This window comes from Lissotriton helveticus, chromosome 9 (assembly GCF_964261635.1).
Source record: "Lissotriton helveticus chromosome 9, aLisHel1.1, whole genome shotgun sequence".
Classification (NCBI taxonomy): Eukaryota; Metazoa; Chordata; class Amphibia; order Caudata; family Salamandridae; genus Lissotriton; species Lissotriton helveticus.
The window spans coordinates 603,733,900-603,749,871 of NC_136070.1; the positions used below are offsets into that span (position 1 = coordinate 603,733,900).

General features: G+C 42.5%; 1 long non-coding RNA gene across 1 annotated transcript in view; it reads right to left on the minus strand.

The window, feature by feature from the left end:
• Positions 1 to 261: 261 nt before the first annotated feature.
• LOC144781661 (uncharacterized) overlaps positions 262 to 15,972 on the minus strand; it is a 40,450-nt gene continuing 24,739 nt past the window's right edge. Inside the window, exons 2-4 of the long non-coding RNA XR_013601021.1 lie at positions 12,475 to 12,684; positions 2,361 to 2,405; positions 262 to 1,437 (exon numbers count right to left, since the gene is read on the minus strand). This is a non-coding gene — a long non-coding RNA (uncharacterized LOC144781661). The remainder of the gene's footprint in view (positions 1,438 to 2,360; positions 2,406 to 12,474; positions 12,685 to 15,972) is intronic.

Here is a 15,972-nt window from a genome sequence, read left to right on the forward strand (position 1 = left end):
ACCGTATCATTTACAGGGGTGCCAATAACACGTTCTTGGACAGATGCATAAAAAAATCATCTATTAGTAACGTGCACTAAAAAAAACACTATCCTCGAATAAAAAATATAAAAAGCAGTGAAAATAGGGGTTAATCATCAATTGCCAAACCCTTTTCTGGCTCTACCCTGCCACTTGTTTATGAACAGCACAATAAAACATGCATTTAGCTAGCTAAAAGCATCTACATTAATCAGTGTTCCACAATAACACATACTTCACTCTGGTTCCAGAACAGTTTATTAACTTACAAAGGAGGGAGTGTGAATGAAGCTTCACAGGTATTTGGTCAAGACATCATGTTCCATGTTCTAAAGACTCACAGGGAAATCCAGGTTTGGGGTCCCAACTAAGAATCTGCAGTTTCTGGACGGTAATCCTTATAGCTTCTCTCTCTCCCCAAAAAAAAAATTGCTGACATTGCCAATGCCTGCCATTCTGTTCAGTCTCCACTGAACCCTCGCAATTGGTCTCCGCACCTCAATCAATCCATGGCACACACCTTCCCGGCACATCGAATCGGAGGTAGCATCAGTGAATTGGGCATCTGGAATTCCCCACAATGGTACACCCCATCTTGACAACGATTGCAAAGGTAAAAAGGTAACTTCTCCCAGACCTGTAGCCCCAGATACAAGACGCTCAGCCTGCTGAAGATCCTTTTGTATTGGACTCAGAGTATGCTTTCCAACCCAACTCTGCACAGTAAGTATTATATATTTGTCTATTGTACCTTCGTACCTGGAAAAAAAAAAAAAAAAAAAAACGTTCACAGGCTCAATCGCTCTTACACATTTACTGGACAACCATTTCCTTATGTTTCCCCCTCACCAAGAACATCTTAGTCAGAGAAGTGTACATAATAACTTGATATCAATTTAAGTTTCTCATTTTCGAAGGCACCCATCACTGTGTTGCGCTCTCACATAGTTTCAACCCCTTCAGCTTGTACGACAGACTTTCTTAAGACCCCTTAGCTCTCTAACAAAAATACACTTCAGAAACAAGATGATTTTAGCCTGTTGGTAACTGTGTGGCAATGTTGAGTGGAGTACAGTCTAACAATTCTGACTTCCATATAAGTTACAAAACATATCAGTCTCTGTGGATTTCTGCTGTCCAACGTGTGAAACCATTAGGTACAGTTTAATGTGTTTACTACTGTGGGTTATTGAAGTAAAAGGAATGTTATAAGGGGTTTCTGCACTCAACACCGCCACATTATTGCACGATTGTACTTTTTACAGTCCGTTTAAAAATTAAAATACTGATTGCACTTAAAAAATGTGCAGTTTGCACTGCAGCCAGGCACTCCGGAGAATCCACACCTCCTTTCTTGTCAGCTTCAGTCCACACAACAAGCATCCTCAAGTATGTGGGTGAGTCAACCCGTCGACCCTACAAAAAAAAAATGGCGTCAGTCCACTTTGATCACAACCTCATTTACCAAACACATTGCCTTTTGCCCCTCCTCCCTTGTTGACCCGGACAACTTCCTCCCAGCAGATTAGGCCTGTGCCATGGTAACGCCCTGGGTAGGGGAAAAAAGGGGTGACCTCCCTGTGATGCTAGGGCAGCATGGGGCCCCTTTAGTGTTCGCAGGTAAGCTTCTGGCTCATTACACAAACATCTCCACATCTGCTCCAGTTCACCTATACACTCACAGGTTCGCTCCAGCAGACTGATACCAAGTTGTTTGGGGTGGGTGGGGTTTGTTTGTGTGAGGCGACAGGGGTGAATGGGAGATGGAAGGGCGTTGATGGGGTGTTAAAAACAGTGTCTGTGCAAGTCAGTGATTAATAAATGCACTTTAAACTGAATCACTAGTGCCAAGAGGCAGGAACGCTGCTCCGTGCATGAACTTAATGCAAACAGCTGCATGCGATCCTGTGAAGGTTTGTGCTTTGGGCCTGGCACAGTTTGCCCACGCCAAAGCCAGCCCTGCTTCCCAGCATGCCTTTGGTCATTCGGCATGCAGGAATAGGCTGCTGGCGAGCGTGTCGACACTCAAGTACACTCCTCTAGGTTCCACGCAGGGCTTGCTTCCTAAAACACCAGGAAAAGGGTCAAACATGCTAGGAGTGACCAATGCCGTGTACCAATTAAAGCCGATTAGGGAAGGCAAGAATCAAACTTCAGAACTGCAGTTCTTGGACCATCCTCTTCAAAAAAATGCATTCAAGTGGGCAAGAAAGTCGGTGAGTTACAGAGTCAAAAAGAACCGGGAACAAGTTAAGGAGTCGGTCTGATGAAGTAGATGGGTGAGCTCAAGAGAGGAGAGGGCACCAGATAAACCACAATCAGAACACAAACGTACTTACCTAACAAAAACGTACAGCATGTGCCCTGGATCATTCACAAAGATCCTACACAACAAATTCAAAAGCATAAAATTAAAATTGGGCAAGTGCCTCTATGTACATCACATATCAAGGAAATGTACAGTAGGTCATATAACATTATTTAATTTAAACACAAAGCAATGCGGGCAACATCTGAACAAAAGTAACCTGCAGTCTGAACAGGAAGCAATGAATAGGTTTAGCTTTAGAAAAGTTGCACCTTTACCTACGTGTTAGTTAATTTTTCACTATACTAGTTTTCACCACATTCATGCAAATCATTCAATCACATTCACAGGAAAGAGAAAGTACATAACACCTCCAGAATGTATTAGATTGATGGAGCGAGATTCAGAATAATATTTAGTTTTGACTCGCAAAGTTAAACTTCCATGGGTATTAAAAAGCCAAACAGAACTTTCAGGATTGTTCAAGACCTGAGAAAGGTTAATCAGATAGTTGTTCCATGTTGCCCAGTTGTTCCAAACCCAGCTGTAATTCTTTATCAGATTCCGCATGATGCAGAATGGTATACAGTCATAGACCTCTGCAACGCATTCTTTAAAGTTCCATTGCATCCAGAAAGCCAGCAAATTTTTGCGTTCAGGTTCCTGGACCGTATCTTAGCATGGTGTCGTATCCCACAGGGGTATACAGAGAGTCCATCTATTTTTAATCAGTTGCTAAAGAAATCCTTGGAGAATTTAGATTTACCTGGAAAATCAACATTAGTGCAGTACATTGACGACCTCCTTGTGGCTGCAAAAACACGAGATAATGGTGTAACCGATACCATTACTCTTTTAAATCATTTGGCAGATGAGGGACATAAAGTGTCTCCTGCAAAATTACAGTTTTGCAAACAAGAAGTAAAATACCTTGGTCACAGAATTGCAAAAGGAATCAGGCAAGTGACAACTGAGAGAATTAAAATGATTCAGGGAATGCAACCTCCAAGAACACAGAGACATGTCAGAATGTTTCTAGGAATGGTTGGTTATTGTCGCCAATGGATTAGTGGATTTTCAGTAATTGCAAAACCACTGTAGAGACTGACAAAAGCAGACATAAAAGACCCGATTATCCTAACAGAAACTGAGCTAGAAGCTTTTTAACAGCTAAAAAGAAGTCTGTGTGAAGCACCTGCTTTAGGTATGCCAGATTACGAAAAGGAGTTTGAGCTGTATTGCAGTGAAAGAGAAGGATGTGCATTATCAGTTTTGATTCAAAGACATGGAAAACTGAGAAAGCCAATAGCCTATTTCTCAGCAGTTCTTGATCCTGTTGCAAAAGCATTACCGGGCTGCTTAAAAGCAGTAGCTGCAATAAGTGTAAGCCTGGAACAGAATGAGGGAATAATAATGGGATACCCTGTAAAAGTATATGTACCCCATTCAGTTGAAATTCTCCTTACTAGAAGCAAAACACAGCATTTGACAAGTAAGAGGTTAACTAAATATGAGAAAATTATTCTGGGATCAGATAATGTCTCGATTGCGAGGTGTGTGAATTTAAATCCTTCCATGTTATTGCCTGATGGTACTGTAACAGAAATCAGAAATGAGAATGACATTGATCACGAGTGCTTAGAGGTTTTAGAATATTGTACCAAACCTAGGCAGGACATTAAAGATGTTCTGTTAGCTGAATCAGATTTTGTTTATTTTGTTGATGGTTCATGCTTAAGAACAGATGAAGGTGTTTTGAGAGCAGCATATTCTGTCTGCACAGTTGCAGAAGTAGTTGAAGCCTCTTGTCTCGAAGGAATTCATTCAGCTCAAGTAGCAAAATTGATTGCTTTGTGCATGTGAAAGAGGTCAAAATTTAAAAGTTACCATAGTGACTGATAGTCAGTATGGATATGGCGTAGTCCATGACTATGGCCAGCTCTGGTCTCAAAGAGGTTATTTAACTTCTGCGGGAAACCCAATAAGAAATGCTGATTTGATTAAAAGGTTAATTGACGGAATTCAGTTACCAGAGAAAATTGCTGTAGTGAAATGTACAGCACACAAAAGGGGTGATGACTATATTACAAAAGGAAATGCTTATGCTGATGAAATCGCGAAATTTTACGCGAAAAATAATATGTCAATCAATCGGGAGAAAAACAATGAACATGTTTTGAACTCACTTATGCTAACATCTGTAGTTGAGACATGGCAAGGAGTAAAAGATTTGCAAGATGAGGCAGATGATGAGGAAAAAGACAAATGGTTAAAAGCAGGTTGCAGACAGCGGGAGGAAGATAAAATTTGGGTTTACAAAGATGACAGACCAGTTATGCCAGATAGCATGATTGCTGACATGGCTAGAATGTATCATGGTCAAGGACACATTGGTAGAGACTCAATGATTAGATTGTTTAGGCAGACATGGTACAATCCTAAGTTCAAACTAATTGCAGAATCTTTTTGTCAAAGATGTTTGATCTGCCAGCAGATCAACCCAAACAGAAAAACAGTTGTGAGCATGGGAACCATAGGTCGGGAGGGTGGTCCTTTTACCAGATTGCAAATGGATTTCATTGATACGCCACGCCACAATGGGTTGAGATATGTCCTGGTGATTATCTGTCTGTTTTCGAGATGGGTGGAAGCGTTCCCAACAAGTCACAATGATTCAGTTAATGTGGATAAATTGCTTTTAAGGGAAATCATACCAAGGTACGGTTTTCCAGTGACGGTCAAGACTGATCGTGGAATACATTTTGAAAACAGATTGTTAAAATTAGTTTGTGAACTCTGAATATAAAGCAAAAGCTGCATTGTGCATACAGACCAGAAGCATCAGGTGTTGTTGAGCAAGTGAATGGCACAATCAAAAATAGATTAGCTAAAATGTGTTTAGCTACAGGAATGAAGTGGACTGACGCAGTTCCACTTGTTTTGAGGTCATTGAGAAGTACTCCAGATAAAAAGACAGGTTTAAGCCCTCATGAGATTCTCATGGGCAGAGTAATGAGACAAGCTTTTGCACCAGTTGGCAAAATAATGAGCATTAATGATAGCGTCATTTAGGATTATTGCAAGAACCTTTCTGACGTTGTGACTTCTGTGTTCCATCAGGTGGGAACTGAAGTGTTAACAAGAGAAAAGGAACAAGCTCATGATCTGTTACCAGGAGACTGGGTGAGAACAAAGGTTCATCAGAGAAGAAACTGCTTAGTTCCCAGGTGGTAAAAGGCAAGACAGGTGATACTTGTCACAACTAATGCAGTAAAGTGCAAAGGATTGAAGAGGTGGATTCATGCAAGTCACACCATTCGTGTACCTCCACCTGAAAATCCTGACGAAGGTGATACTACAGCTGATTCAGATACTGAAGAAGAACCTGAAAAAGATCCAGATACTGAAGATAGACAGGAAAGTCGTCATCTGGAAAATTCAATTGCGAATGAGGCGTTGAATGAAGAAATTGTGATACAAGACTCTGAAGATGATGAAGATCTTCTAGAAAAAGAAGCAGAAAAAGAGTCTGATCAAGTGGTGATTCAAGATCAGGAGAGTATTGAAAAGCAGATTGGAAGCTCTGAAGGCAGGAACAGAAATTCTGAAACTGGGAAGTTGGAAGTGATTGAAGAAGAAAAAAAAGATGAAATTCCGAGTACCAGCTATAAAGATGATGTTCCTAACAGAGTGAAACTGCCGAGTAAAGAAGAACCAAGATTTAGATTTGAAATCTCAGATACTGAATCAGATGAAAGCGACAATGAATCTGAACTGAGAAGTTCAAGAAAAAGAGCTTGGAGAGCAGAGTGTAATCGATCTGAACCAAAGAAGAGCATTTCAAGAAAAGGAGATAATTGGCCTGATGAACATGAAAGTCTAAAGTTTAAATTAGTAAACAGATCAAAGGAGCAGGTTAATGAAATTTCAAGTCAAAAAGGAGATACAGACAAGAAAATTCAAACAGGAAAGAAAATAGAAGTGATTAGCAGTAGAGCAAAGAGAGTAGTGAAGCCTAACCAGAAATACAAGTCCCCTGAGTGGACTTATATAATAATTCCACCAGTAGTGGAAGTGAATAGCAGTAGTCAGGAAGATATTGATGACACAAGTGATAATGATTGATTTTGTTTTTGGCATAAGGCTGAAGAAATTGTGTTAGGTGACACAAGGTCGAAGAAATTGTGTTAGCTGGAAAAACACATTAATGTAAGACGTAAGGTCGAAGAAAAGTTGTTAGAAAGTAGGGTTTTCTTTAAAAAAAATTAAATAAAAGTAAAAACAGGGGAGTATTTGTAATTAATTATTGATAATTTTTGATTTTTTTTGTAAGGCTCTTGTTCTGAGTAAAAGATGCCTTCTGTTAACAATAATTCAAGGTGTTCCATCTTAAGGAGATGTTGTAAAATGTCTTCTATTTGTGTGACTTTAATAGTTTTGGTCTGGTTAATTTTAGCTGTCATTTTTCCTTTTGGCATTGACAAAGAAGAGTACAAGACTAACATAACAAGTAAAGCTGTGGCTAAACATGGCCAGGTAAGAACATGGAGAGGGTTATCCCAGTTATTGTGGAAGATTGATTATTTTCTTTCTGTTTCAAACATGAATCCCTGCCTATGTAGGCAGTCAGACAAATACAAAAAAATGTTGTCTACTTACAGCAATATCCTCTCATCAAGTCCCATACTACATGTCCACCCCTTACTAATGCATCTGTAGCCACTCTACTAGTGGCTCAATCACAAGGCCAAATAATGCTGGTGATATCAGGTATCCCTGCCTGGTATCCCGGCATATAGGAAATAGCCACAATTTTGAGCAGGTAAATTGTACATTCAACTGTGGAGCAGTAGATAAAAGATGTACCTATTAAAAAAAAGTATGTTCCAAAGCCAATATGTGGCAGGATCTGAATCTTGAAATACCATTTGACAGTCAAAAGTTTTGTCCGCATCCAATGACGTGAGCACCACTGGTTTACTGACTATTTGCACACAACTGATTGCTATAGAATCGATGCAGATTATTTAAATAGTGGACCTAAGACAGCGTGTCCCCAGATTTGTATGTATGTGCTAGTGTGTGATGTTTTGGTGACAGTGTACTCATGAGTACTTTTGCTTCGCTGTTTATCAGGGAAAACATCTAGTTTGAAGTGCATTCTTCCCTTTCTTTTCCTTCCTTAGGTATTAGGGCTACAGTAGCACCTACCAATTCAGCAGGGAATGGTCCTTCTGTTCTAGATGCAAGATGTTTTTCGAGCAACAGTTGGGATGCAATATTTGATAGCCTCTTGTGTACGCCGCAGGTAGTCTATTGGGGTCAGGTGACTTCACTGTCTGCTTCTGTTTTAAGATAGTTAGGTCTTCTAAGGAAGGCAGTGTTCCAGCTCCACTTGTTGCACTTGCAACCTGCGAGAAAACTCTGCTACCGTCTAAATAGTTCAAGTTACTCAAGATGCGTAGAAAGATTGGTAAAATCACAAATGTCTCTACAATTAGCCTGTATCAGAGTCCCTTAGGATCTCTCATCCCATGAATGAGTCTCAAAGTGTATTTTCTTCTGAATCCTGCAAAGCCCTCTCCTTAACAGGGATAATGCAGGATGACTGATCACTCGATCACGTAAAATCTTAACTCTGCACTTCAAATGAATCGCAATATAAAAACAAAAGATTAGTCAGTAAACCACTAGAGAAAACATAAAAAAATATTTTCATCTGTATGATTTACAATACCACAAAGAACAAAAAGAAAAAATACATTAGGTGCATTCCATCGATTTGTATGATCCTGAAGTAATTTCTGAATCTAGCACGGTTTAAGGTGCGGAGACAGTGGCGTAACTAAACCTGAGGGGGCCCCCCTGCAAAGTACATGGAGGGGCCCCCCCATGTTGTGAACCCATTCAGGAGCTCTCAGGCCAGGGGCCAGCCACTCATACGCAGTGCTGGAGGTGGCCCTCTGTAGGTTGGGCCCCTCCGCACTACTGGGTGTGCGAGGGCTATTGTTTTGTCACTGGTGAGAGGATAGGTGAATGAGTGGGTCTGGTGGCTCAGTGGACTAATCCGTCAACTGTGAGGTCAAACTGTGTTTGACCTCTTAGTCACAGAGTCAAATCCCAGCAGGTCCACTCATCATCCTTCTGGGGTCGATACAATGAATTCCATTGAGTGGGTAACAATAAACTTCGGTTATTCAATGCCAAGATACCCTTCTGCTTCTACGTGTGCTTTACAAATACATATGTTTTATGAGAGGATAAGTAAGTGAGAGGATAGATTCATGGGTGGATGAAAGGATGACAGAGTAAAGGGAACTTTTAGAGGATGGATGGATGGCAGAGTTAATGGAAATCTGAGGAAGGGTGAATAGATGGTAGAGTAAATGACAATCTTAGAGGAGGGATGGATAAAATGGCCAATGGATGGAATGGTGAACGATTGAAAGTTGGATGAAATAATGAATGGATGACAATGTAAAGGTCAAAGGATTGATAGCAGAAGGTGGATGGGAGGGAGAAAGAATGAATGAACAGTTGCGTGGATGGAGGAGACAGAGGAACACTTCTAGGGTGTTTTGGACTCACTTGCTGCGCTTGCTTGGTGCCATCAGAGCTTTTGTTCGAAGTGGTAGGATATTCTAATTTTCTGGCTACTCCGTTACACACAGACATGTCTCTCACTCTGCATTCACCCAGCCGTTCCTATTATCATGCATTCAGACAGACATGGCTCTCACCCTGCATTCACACAGTCACACACTCCCCCTGAACTCACATGACTCACCCTCTACTTAAGCGAGCACACCTCCCACTTTGCACTCACGTGAGCACACCACTCACCCTGCACACACACACTGACGTGACTCACTCTCTGCTCACATAGGCACCCCTCTCACCCTGTACTCACATGGGTAGACCACTACTCACTCAAAGAGGCACACCCCTCCTTGTGCATTCACATGGGAACATCCTCCCCCATGCACTCACCAAGGTTTATCTTTCATCGTGCATTTACAAGAGCTCAAATATCCCCTGCATTCTCTGTTGTGCCCATGCATTTACAAGAGCTCAGATCTCACCATGCACTCACATAGGCTCACCTCTCACCATGCACTGTCACACACTCACCTTTCCCCATGCACTAACATAGGTACGCCTCTTCCCCCTTAATCCACACAGACTAATCTCGCACATAGGGATGTCACGCACCCTGCATGAACATCAGCTCACGTCTCAACCAGCACTCACAGAGGCACACCCTGCATTCACAAGGTCTGAAGTGCATTCACAGAGGCCCCCCTTTCACACTGCATTTATACGGCTCTGCTGTCACTCTGCACTCACATGGGCTAAAACTTCACTTGGCGCTCGGACAGGTACATCCAGGGCTTTTAGTGGGCCGGGTCTCACCGGTGCTGAGCACCAGCAGTTTTTTAAACAAAGCCTCGAAATGGGTCTCTGTCGGGCTCTGTTTTGTGCCCTGGTGCAGGCGGGCTGCAGTGACATCAGGCACATCTATGTGTGCGTGCTCACACGGCTCACTTCTCACTAGTGGAGAAGTTACGGCAGGGCTTTAAGTGGAATGAAAAAACAGGGGGTTCTCTCAAAGGGGCGTGGCCAATGTAATTAAGGGTATGGCTTAAAAACACGTATGCTAAAAATCTATTCTTAGCATAGTGTGTCGGCCGACTTTTATTTTGCTGTCTCTGTCATTGCATCCAGATATATGATAGAACAAGTAACATCATACCTACAACAAGTCAGGACTATTGCCTGTGTCAATGTTTGTTAGTTGCTTAAGATAAATAAGCAGCAACTATGACTCGTTGTATATAATATTGAAAAAGCTTTCACTTAAAGCCTTGGTGACACCACGACAATGTTGCTGCTCCTGAGTTTGAAAAAGAGAAGGGAAATCCAGAGAGAAAATGACTCTCTTTAAAGGATTTCCCTTCCACTACAACGCTCACCGGGCATGGCATCATGCCATAACTTCTCCACTAGTGAGAAGGGAGCAGTGTGAGCAGGGCAAATTGATGTGCCTGTTGTCACTTCAGTCCGGAAAAAAACACACCGCCTGTGCTAGAGCACAAAATAGAGGCCAGTAGAGACCTGTTTTGAGGCCCGTTTAAAAAACTGCTAGTGCTCAGACCCGGTGAGACCCGGCCCACTTAAACCCCTGAGTTACAGCATGACAGCATGACATCATGCCTGGGGAGCATTCATGGGGAAGCCAAATCCTTTGAAGTGCTGTGGAGCGCCGAGTGAGGCCGCTCCCACCAATCCTGGCGGGAGTGCCAGCATTCGGTTCCAGTAAAGAAGAGGTACAGAGCGAGGATGTCACGTCAGATATGTTTTATTTTTATTTTTTTATAATATTTTCTCTGCGCGTGCCCCGCTCCCCCTCCTCCTGGTAGATGCCTGCCGCCACTGGTGACCTGCTGCAGCCCCGGCCCAACAGCTTCAAATCTAAAAGAACTTTAGGGTTCCCAGCCACATATAGCTTGCAGATGCACCTGGCTCTGATGAGGACTGTGCTATTATCCAGAGTAGGTTGTCGGGCTCAGGGACAGGTGCCTACCCTTAGGATCATCGGTTCACTCACTCGACAGCTGGTAGCAGGTAACTAACTGCATGTGATCTGCAAACCACCGCTGTATGCAAGAGACGTTTATGATCCTTGTAGCAAACTGTTGTTTTATCTCCCTCTATTGCAACCTCAATTGTTTTTAAAGTGCGCATTTCAGAAAGGAAAATTGTCTTACTTAAGAAATTCCAAATCGCAATTCCAGAAAAAAAGCACAGGAAGTGTACGCAAATTTACCAGATTAAAGAACAACTATTCTGTTTGGATTATGGGAAAAAAGTTGGACATCTTGCATATGTCTCGTTTCATGCTTGCCATTGTTTACATAGTAGTTTTAGCTAAAACGAAGGATAGAAACGTATTTCTTGACATATGACATGCCTGCCTGCTACACAGTGGTTGAGATGTGAAAAATAAATCGCTATGAGGGAACTTCGACGGAGGGCCCCCCTGCACGATGTGCTGAAGGAGCCCCTCACGCTAACACCAGTAGGGGCTAAGGGGGGGCCCTCCAGTGTGGGTAAGACTGGGGGCCTTCCCGCACTGCGGAGGCTGCGGGGGCCTTTGTTACGCCCCTGTGCGGAGAGTCTTTCACTGGAGTGAAAATCACTGTTGCAACTGAGTCTGGAGTTACTTAACAGGGGAGTCTTATTGGGTAGTAGCCGGTAAAATTGGAGTTGATTAATGTATTGGTTAGTGAAGAATTATATTGGAAGCGGCATGTTAGTTCCTGCTATGTATCTGTGTGAAGCATTATGGGAAAGGATGGTTATGCTGAAGGACACTGTTGTGCATTTAATTCTGCTGCAGTGATATGCTATTCACCGACGGGTTTCAAGTGGTTGTGAAGCATAGAGACATCTTTTATGACAGAAAAAGAGAGGCATACATTTTAATATTAAAAAACGAGCAATAATTTGATACACAGCTTTCTACATTACAATCTTATTTATCTTTAATCACATCTATTACTAATTAGAACCAAAGAACTTAAGTATAAGTCATGTTGCCATTTACTCTAGGGGAATTTGTTTCCTTCTTTCAACATATACACACACATATACATATATATATATATATACATACATACACACACATATATATATATATATATATATATATATATATATATATATATATAATTTTTTTTTTAACTATCAATAGGATCCCTCGTTACCATTCTCACCATCAACTCTGCCTCTACCGAACAGCATTCAGAACGAATATCTGAGATAAAGGTAAGTTGATTTTTACCTTTTTGGCAAACCTGAGATCCTATGACCATCACATTTAGAGGGAAGAAGCGATCCATAAAGGATGCGGGGAACAGAATATTCAAATCCATAACTGGAAAGAACAGAGATTAAATAACTGAAGCAAACCCCTCAGCTCACTGCTCCTACCAAAGTATCTGCATGACTAAATCAAAGAAACTTACTCCTCACTGGAGCATTTGGGGAACATGAGGGGTCTTCCCTTGGACATCAAGTACATACGGATAAATGGAAACGCACCAGACACAAGCAAACATTGCACACTTAATTGCTTCACTGACCTCTCCCCCCAGTGGTAAAATGCTCGGTCTTGATAGAAGTTACACAGGAAAAGCCAAACGCTGATTGTTTCCATCCAGAAAATAACGAACAGGAACCAAATAGAGGACAGAAGAAAAAGCTCACATGCCATGGTTGCAGCCGGAGTACTGGACGGAAAAATAGGAAGAAACTGAAAAGGACTTCCCTTTCCCAAAGATGCTACATTTGCGCTGTAAAATGAAAAAGCAAAACAGACCTTTAGCTTTAAGTCGTTAACCACAGAACAGAATAACTATAATTTACATTAAAATTGTGTACCATATCAAAAGACGTGACAATTAGCAACCACATCAGGGGTGACAAACTTTAAAGTTCACCAGGAGAGACTGGCAAATTTTACATACTTGGCTCTTTCCAAAGTGATATGTTGTCAATTTTGCAAACTTTATAGAAGACATTTGCAGCAAAACACGTTTTGCAAGAGAATTCTACTACTAAAAATTAGTTTTAACAGTTTTTTTCTTCGAAACCAACTTCTGTAATCGTTTTAATGCATCTAAGAAATACGCTGACATCTTTGCAGACCTTGTGAATTTTCGAAACCAAGCTTCATGAAGATTGCCTAGAAAATACTTTTCAATGGAATATATTCCAACTCCTACACCCAAAAACCCATCTCCAAAAAAGGTGGCACGCTATGATGGGCCCAAAAGCATATATTATTTTTAAATCAAAGTCAACTTTCAGGCCGTTAGACGAGAAAAATTCTATATCCTTTAACTGGGCCTAGTTTCTTCATATGACATTACGAACCTCAACCACCGCTTTGTTTCTGAAAAACATATCAGAAAAACGTCATGGTATGTCTCGCTATAAAATGATAATCATAATGGGCAACACAATTTATATAATTTTTTCTCCAGTTTCTTGAAAATAACATTTATGTGCTCATTTTGAGTGCGCATGTTCAGACCCGGAAGCACAGCTATAGCAGGGTAAAGTATTATTTTATTTATTATTTTTATTTATTTAATTTATATAGCGCGTTATAACCACCGGGGTCTCTAAGCGCTGATTGTCCAGATTACATAGTGAGATTTGGCATGTTACTTGATATTAGCAGTGCACCTAAAGGCTACTCCATGCTTGCTTAAACAAAACAGTTTTCAATTTTTTTCTGAAGGCTAGCAAATTGCATTCCTTCCTTAATTCCGGGGCCAGTTTATTCCACAGAGCTGGGAGTGTATTGGAGAAAGCACGTCCCCCCACCGTAGCTAATTTAAAACGGGATTGAGATAGGAAGGTAGCATCCGACGAGCGCAAAGTCCTGCTCGGCGTGTAAGGGGATAGGCGAGATTTCAAATATTTAGGTGCCTTACCATACAATGCCTTGTGTACAATACACAATCCTTTGAATACCACCCTCTGCCGAATCGGGAGCCAATGTAGCTCCTGCATCAGAGGGGACGAATGGGCCGTCCTGGGTTTCTTGTAGATCAACCTGGCATTCATTCAGAACCCCCTGTAACTTATCCAGCAGCCGCTGGGGTAGCCCTATATACAAGGAGTTTCCGTAGTCCAGCCTAGCCAGGATTGTGGCTGAAACCACATGTCTCAAAGTGGAGAATGAGAGTAGTGCTGAAATTTTTCTCAGTTGTCGCATCAGGCCAATACAGATACCCACAACCGTAGTGACTTGTTTTTCCATGGAGAGTTTCTCATCCACGTACAAGCCCAGACTTTTAACTGCGGTCGCCGGTTTCGGTGGCACACCCAGCTCCACCGGCCAGAATTTCTCGTTCCAGGGGTTGCCCGTGATGGAAATGGGCAACACTTCCGTCTTGTCCGGGTTAATTTTTAAGGAGTTTTTAGACATCCAGTTAACCGTGGCTTTAAGTATGTCCTGCAGCCTGGAAGACGCTCCTGGACCGTCATCCAGCCGGATGATTATCTGGGTGTCATCGGCGTAGTTATATACTAGGCAGTCCATCCTATTCAGGAGTGCAATTAATGGCTGTAGGTAGATATTAAAGAGTAGGGGTGACAAGGCAGAGCCCTGTGGGACCCCGCAGGTGATGGGCGCGGAGGTGGAAAGCATGTCCCCCAGCTGTACTCTTTGTGTCCTGCCCTGCAGGAAAGATGTAAGCCATGCGAGAGCTGTGCCCCTGATACCAAAAGACCTCAACCGCGACAAAAGTTGGTCATGACACACGGTATCAAAAGCCGCGGAGAGATCTAATAGTACCAGGGCACTCGGTGTTTTTTTATCAGCCCAACTCCTCAATTCATCTAGGATTGATAGCATAACTAGTTCCGTGCTATGATTAGCACGGAACCCTGCCTGATTGGCCTCCAGCAGGTTGTTGCTCTCTAGATGTTTTGAGAGCAATGCCAACACATGCTGCTCGATCACCTTAGCCAGAGACGGCAGCTGGGAGATGGGACGGAAGTTCTTCAAACACTTTGTGTCCGATCCAGATTTTTTTAATAAAGGAATCAGGCGAGCCTCTTTAAAAACTAGAGGAACCTGTCCTGTGTACAGGGAGGTGTTCAACAGGTGCAAAACTTCTTCCTCGATGCCTGGTAGTGCCAACCTGAACACTTCGGGAGGGCATGGATCCACCAGGGAGCCAGATTTGACTCGGTCCGTGATCGTGGATAATTCCTGTTTAGAAATTGAGGAGAGCTCAGCTAACGGTATGATGTCCGACGGGACAGTGTGGTCAGGTGGGCAAGGACATTCGAGGGGTGTAGTTGCAGCAATGTCTCCCAGAATATCGGAGATCTTATTCACGAAGAAGTCCTGGAACCTCTGGCAATCCTCCTGAGTGAACTCAGTGCTTTGCTCTTTGTTTATCCTGAGCTCCGCCAGAACCCGAAAGATTTCCTTCTGCGGATTCCTAGCTGCAACTATTCTTTCCTCGAAGAAAGCAGCCTTCCTAGTTTGGATGGCTAGTTTATAGGTCGCTAAAGATGACATATATTCTTTCTTAGCGATGGCGTCATACTCTTTCCGCCATGCACGTTCTTTCCTCCTCACCCCACGTTTCATGTCACGTAGGGAGTCATTGTACCAAGGAGCCCCAGCTCCTCTCTCCACCTTCTTTACCCTACGGAGTGGTGCCACCAAGTCAATGGCTCTCCCCAGTTTATGGTAGAGATGTCCATAAAGGGCATCAATGTTGGCGTCCTGCTCCTCTACTGGAGGAGACTGTTCTAAGGAAGACACCAATTTTTCCCCATCAAGGTTTCTCCACTTCCGGGCCATTTTCCAACCATCCCCCGACTTGGACAGGTGGCTATTCAACAGAATTTTGCCCTTTATTAGGAAGTGGTCAGACCAGGCACATGGCAGGATCTCTATAGCGCCCTGGACTGGCATGGTGGTCCAGACTAAATCCAGCATATGTCCCTTCTCATGTGTCGGTCCCTTCACGTGTTGAGTAAAGTCCAGGGAAAAAATTGCCTCCTCAATCTGAAGTGCTTGCCCCTCTTTAGGGGATTTTTCCCAATGATAA